General features: G+C 42.6%; 1 pseudogene; it reads right to left on the reverse strand.

Annotated features, from left to right (window-relative positions):
* Window positions 1-3,612: 3,612 nt before the first annotated feature.
* Window positions 3,613-6,264, reverse strand: LOC148924308 (zinc finger BED domain-containing protein RICESLEEPER 2-like; annotated as a pseudogene).
* Between the last annotated feature and the right edge of the window lie 319 nt (window positions 6,265-6,583).

Raw genomic sequence — 6,583 nt, forward strand, 5'->3', positions numbered from 1 at the left:
CCAATCGGTTTTGGGAGGTGGAGATAGGATAGTCGTAAACCCTGAAGGGGTGGCTGAGGTACTGGACCTCACATCCCAGGCAGTAGGAAGAGGGGAAACAGCCATGGGAGCAGATGAGTCGGAGGGGGTAATCCACCAGTCAGTGGAGGAGATGAGAGAAGGACAAACCGAGGAAGCTAAAAAAATTGAAGAGGAGAGGCAGGAACCAGAGATACACCAGTCAATGGAAGTGAAGGAAACAGAAGAAGAGACTGAAACACAACCAGAGGAAATCTCAATAGTGTCTAAACCAAAGCCAGTAAAGAGGAGGCTAGTGTTGAAGAATGACCCCAAGGCAGAAAGGCAGAATCCCCAAAGAGTGTCACAGAGATGCTTAGGAAAGTGGAAGTCCAACAAGGCAGGAGCAAACACAGCAGCAAATGCAGTGGAGGCCTCTAGCGAAGACGAAAAGACTACTCCTACAAAACCTGGGGAGGAGCCCTCGAAAACTAGCCAGAAGGACACCCAAATGGCAAGAAGGACAGTTTCATCAACGCCGAAGGAAGATGCTGACAAGGTGGTTGAGGGTCTGGACCTTGCATCAGAATCAGTAGTTCGAGAGGAGGCGATAGGAAGTGATACTAGTACCCGCAGGGTGACTGAGCCTACTACCCATGAGGACGCTTCAACACAAGCCGGCGAAGAAGCAAAGGCAATGGAAATCGAAGACAAGTACATCCAGGAAAGAAAGAGAAAGGGGAAGGCCCCTGCCAAGAAGAAGTAAGCCGTAAAGAAACAGCGCACAGCCAATACCAGCATAGTGATCAGAGTCAAGACGGAAGAAAGAAGGAGGTTGAGTGACAGCGACTACACTTCCAGCGAGGAGTCAGAGTCAGAGAGCGATATCTCTCTAGAAGGGGATGAGTACCATGAGCAGCAGCTCCCTGACAACCACCACGAACTAGTCCACCCTCTGGTAGAGAGGATTGTGTACCGACGGTGGAGGGTAGAGCTCACTGATGAGCTTATGGAGGACATGAAGCACTACAACATCAAAAAGCTTCAAGACGCATTTGACGACAAAGAAGATAGCAGCAAGCAAGTCAAATGCGGAAAGGTACTCCACATACCCTCTCTGGATGAATTATCTGTACGTGATTCTTTCCTGGCCAGTATGGAGGCATTGGGTTTTGAGTGGCTGTTGGAGAATAGAGACCTGGAAATATCAGTAAGATTAGCAAAGGAATTCTTCACTACGTTTAGGTTCCAAGTCACAACGGACCTAGACGAGGTGTCAATTTTCTTCAGGATATTCGGTGGAGAGTTGTCCATGAGTCTGATCGAGTGGACCGTGCGACTGGGAATGTGTAGCCTGGAGGAGGCTATAAGACCAGAATGGAGAAGCTGAGAGAGGGGGGTACCGAAGAGGCACGTAGACTTTGAGCCACAGGAAGCCTGGGAGGAGCTAACCCACCCCTATGCTGGTCAGTTCACCTCCACCACATCCAGATCCACCCACTTCAACAATCCCATGCTCAGACTGGTGCAACTCTACTTAGGCTACAACTTACTGAGACAGAGTAATTCAGCTGCCAGAACATCTATGACTGAATTGTACATGGTGTGGTGCACTAATCGCGGGAGGAGACTGCATTTGGGATTCTGAACAGCCTAGCAATGCCACCTGATCATAACAGAGCCTTCGTGCGCAACAACATAATCATAACAGAGGCAGACGACCTATCTCCGATGTACATGGTCGACGCTCCTGGACTGTTCGATATACCCTTCTTCGTCCGCACAAACGTGGTATACTACCGAGAAGGAGTCCCTCAGTTCTACCCGATGGGAGAAGCCCCTGGTGGAAGGGCACAACAGGGCCAGGAGGGGCAAGCTGGGCAAAATGAACAAGTGCAAAGGCTGAGGCAAGAAAGTCTGGAGAGGACAGTAACTGAGCTAGCGGAGGAGAATAGACAATCACGGGCAGAGATGGCAAGACTGACAACCCTGATGGAGAGCATACTGAAGGAATTAGCGAGAGGAAAGGAAAGCGCAGGAGCTGGAACAAGTGGCCATGGAGGCCAGAACGATGAACCCACGGAACCTGAGGACGAAGAAGGTGATGAGCCAGAGGAGGCGGAAGACAACCAACCGGAATCCACTAAAGAGGAACCAAGGGAACCACCTGCACAGACCCCTGCGCAAAGAAGGAGCAGGAGGAATGTCTGATCGACCCCCCCCCCCCAAATTGACCAGTTAGTTTTCTTTTTTAATTTTTAGTTTTCTTTTATTTCTGTTTTTTTTTTAATTTTGTTGTATAGGTAGAATTATATGTGTATTTAATGTGAGCAAACCTCATTCATAACACTTAGCCTATCCAATAGTCTAAGTGTGAGAAGTAAAGGGTTTCTACTTCGGTGCATGTGTTTTATTTATGTTTTTTGTGTTCTGTCATAAGCATGTTAACTCACACTTAGCCTACTGCATAGTCTAAGTGTGAGGAGTTTATATGTTTATATATCATATTTTGTAATATTCTGTTCTGTTTTGGCAAATCTATGTATATATCTAAAACTCTCCCACTTAGCCTATTGCATAGTCTAAGTGTGAGAAGTTTTTAGATATAGTATGTGTTCGTTATAAATGTGTGTCTGTCATACTAGCCATTCCCATTTTTCACTTCACAGCCCGTATCTGGGGCAGACACTTGTGAAGGGAGAGGGGGGAGCAAATGGCCAGTATGACATGTATATATGTGTTATTTGAGTCAGTGCATGTTAGTGTTTTTAGGGTTTGTTTAGGTCTAGGATTTATGTGTTTTTATGAATGGGGTTAAAACTCAACTGCCTCGAACTGACGGTGAGGGGAGTTGAGGGAGATAAGGCATGCTGGAAAACAGAAACCACCCCCTCCAGTAACCCCTAGTCAGTATAGATGATGCAAGTATAAAGGAAAAACCCATCCCTTAGGTCAGACGCGAAAGCCCTCTTAAAAATGGTGAATTAGAAGCCTAAAGTGGGACTACTTCCCACTAAACACAGAAAAAAAAAGAAGAGTAGCTACCACATGATGTCTAGGGCAAGGTGACCGCGTGTAGCAAACCCTGAAGGCAGTAGGAAACCCCCCACGAAAAAAAGAAGAAGAAAAACCTACCCTTAGAACCCCATTTTCTAACCTGATCTATACCCCGAAATAACCCATCAGCCATTGGAACTGTGTGTGTGCAAGGCATAAAACAAGGAGGCAACTGCCCAGGAGGACATATAAAAGGAACCAGCTGAAGAAAAGAAAAGCAAAGAAAGAAGGAGAAAAGCGATCTGGAAAAAATTCTAGGTCCCAAATATAAGAAGGAATAAGGGTGGCAAAGCCACAAAAAAAAATCGAAGGAAATGGTCACAGATACTTGACCACAAAAAGAGAAAGGAGGAAGAAGGAATAAGGGCGGCGAAGCCACAAGGAAGCTACTACCAATTGGAAGCCAATGTCAGAATTGTCCCGCCAAAGAAGAAGCCCTGGCCAGAAGCCTAAATGCACACAGTTCTCCCACATCAAAATAAGTAGTTAGTTTTTGAACCTTAGAGCCTTAGGAACCACCACCCCAAGCATTACAAACCAATAGCCCCGTTACAAGCCTTAAAGACCTTCAGGAACTGCACGTGATATCTGAGTCCGAAGCATCTGTGGTTCAGCATTGAGAGAAAATAGTCCTAACATCCCCTGTGAGGAATGAGTGACTGAGTGAACCCAGTGTTTGGCCTAGGATTGGATGATCCTGACAAACGGATATGCTGACTGGGGAGGAAAAGGGGAATGGCGGAAGTTCAAGGCTGCCTAAGGCCGGATTGCACCTAATCCCAAGGGGAGGGAGAGTTGAAAATATAGCCTGTTCTATGTCCTTAATTTGTTTTTATATGTTTATGTGTTCGTGTCGTTGTTGTTTTTTTTTCTTTGCGTCAGAGTCGGTCAAGGGGAGTAACCAGGCTCGAATTCGACTTATTTCTTTTTTGTTTGTCTTCATGCTTAAGGACAAGCACGTGGTAAGTGTGAGCAGTTTGATAAGTCGTATTCTAAGCCTTGGTTACTGGTCAGTATGTCGTGAAATGCATGTATTATCTGCAAAACAGTTGCTCAAGTGTGCAGGATTGAAGGATCCAAGCCAGTAGGAGACGATTCAGGCGACGCAAGTGAAAAGAGCGCTAGAAGGGTGCAATGCTGACCAGAATGCATGCCAGAGAAAAGGCTCGAGATGGAGAAGAAGGATAGTTGGGATGATCATTAACAAGGGCAGAAAAGTCAAATCGAGAAGGAAGCCTACCCTAAAAGCAAGGGCAAACCTCCATATAAAAGACGCCACTTGGAGAGAGACAAGCAGTTCTTAGTTCGAAAAGCTCTCGGTTCTCATACTCACTTAGTAGAATTCTCTCTAGAAGATCAGTCTTTCAGCATTATCCAGTCTTTCGTTCCTCGCCACAGCTATGGTCACTTGACGTCCAAGAGTCTGCCGGAGAAATCATCGTCCTACCGTTCCAGCCAGTTTGTCATAGTAGTATAGCAGTATCACCGTCCGGAGTGGCAAAACAATCGTTATTTTCTTTTTAGTTAAATATTTACCTATTTCTTCGTTGGATCCGTTGCAAATATTTATCTTCGTTGCCTTTTGAAGTATTTGGTGAAGATCCAAACGTTTAAGTTATGAAATTTCTATTCCAAATGTCTCTTTGGTTTGAGTTTGCTTCATTCTGCCTAGGAAAGTTAGATTTAGTTATCGCTTTTAATCTTTAAGTGCGTGCATGTATTTTCTTTCGAGTAAGCTAGATCTGTAGTTGTTGATCGAAATTTGTAGTTATGTTTCAGTTTGAGTTTTCGTGCATGAGTTTCCTGTTCTACGCTGTGATCACCACCTTGCATGTTAGTCAGTAGAGGCAGTCTGCAATTTCAGTTGTTCATCTTAAGTTATGCATTTTTAATCAATGGATCTTGAGTTTGAAATTATGAATCTGAGTTTAGTCATGGAGTTTGTGTTCATATGATTTATGATTTTGCTTTTTAGTTACTTTTGCTTTTGTCTCCTACTTTTCAGTTGTACATTCCAGACCTGTCAGAAAGCCAACCAGCCACCAGATATACCTTGTTGTCTAAATTTCCTTTTTTAGTAACTGTCTACTTTTCACATGTCTCTGAGATACCTTGTCTCCTATTTTCGTGAACACAACCACATGTCTGTTATTTTCCCGCCTGCTAGCCAGTAGAGTACCATCTTTATTTTTCGCCTAGGTAGAATCTCAACCCCAAAAGCGTGGTAGCTAACGTGTCCGAACGTGTCCATCCTTGTGGGATTCGACCCTTACCTCCATTATACTAACTAGTAGAAGTGGGCTGAGGAAATTTGTTTGATACCAGGTTTCGGTTGTCGTGCCAACGACTCAGCTAGGTCGAGAATCTCATCCTGATCAGTTGGATACACCCTTGCATTTTACACACCCAACCGAAAAACCTGCACTTTCAGTATTTCTCTTTTGATACCTTTGAAAAATAAAAGAATTAATAAAATAACTATAATAATAATCATTAAAGTTAACATTAACTAGATATAAAGTTAATACCTTTTTTTTTCCTAACAACTAATCTCTAGTGCAAATCATTGCCTCCGCATTGCTTGGCTTGAGTGAACTACGATATTGATCAAGAACTCTTCCACCAACACTAAACACAGATTCAGAAGCAACAGTAGTTATGAGAATGCTCAAAATGTCACGAGCAATGCAACCAACATGTGGGTACTTGAATTGTGATCCTTTCTAATAGTTAAGTATATAAAGATTGGATTTGATATCCAATCTTTTTTCTTACATATACAACTCCAATTGGGATTTTTATTGGTTCAATCCAAACTCAACATCCAATGAATTGAACTCCTGCAGTTAAGATGCAAATAAAAATGAAAAATCATTAAAATCAAATAATATTGACAACATATAACACTAGAGAGTAACTTACCTCCACCACTGCCATTGAATCTGCATTTGTGAAGTCACAATTCTGTCCGCTTGAAGTAGAATTCCCATTTTTATCAATATCGTGTTTGTCATTGTAAAACTTGCAATAATCTTCAAACAATTTCTCTTTCACCAACGAAAACTGAGGAGAGTTGAGGCCATATAACTTCTTATAAAAGAAGTCCACAAATTGAAGCTTATAGCGTGGATCAAAGACTACAGCTATAGTCAAGATCATACTGAAATCTGACTAATAATTCTCAAACTTCGGTAGCATCAATTCAGTCATTTTTTTTAGGTATTGATCTAAATTATTTTGATGTTGTCTCAATAAACTAGAGCACATGACAATCGGACGAAAATACAGAAAATACAGATTAGATGTAGGGTAGTTGCTTCCAGAAAACAAACTAGAAACATCATAAAACAAGCTCAAGAAACCACGAATCTTATCAATTTTGATTCATTCTTCTAATGAAGGACAAAACTTATAGTTGGAATCACTAAGTTGAACATTCATGAAAGCTTTCTGTAATATAATGTGTTATTAAGCATAAAAAAGGTTTAATTCCACCTAGTAGCCACGTCTTGCTTCAAACCTCTCTTAC

Source organism: Salvia hispanica, chromosome 5 (assembly GCF_029641045.1).
Source record: "Salvia hispanica isolate PSC_SH4W2 chromosome 5, Shi_PSC_v1, whole genome shotgun sequence".
Lineage (NCBI taxonomy): Eukaryota > Viridiplantae > Streptophyta > Magnoliopsida > Lamiales > Lamiaceae > Salvia > Salvia hispanica.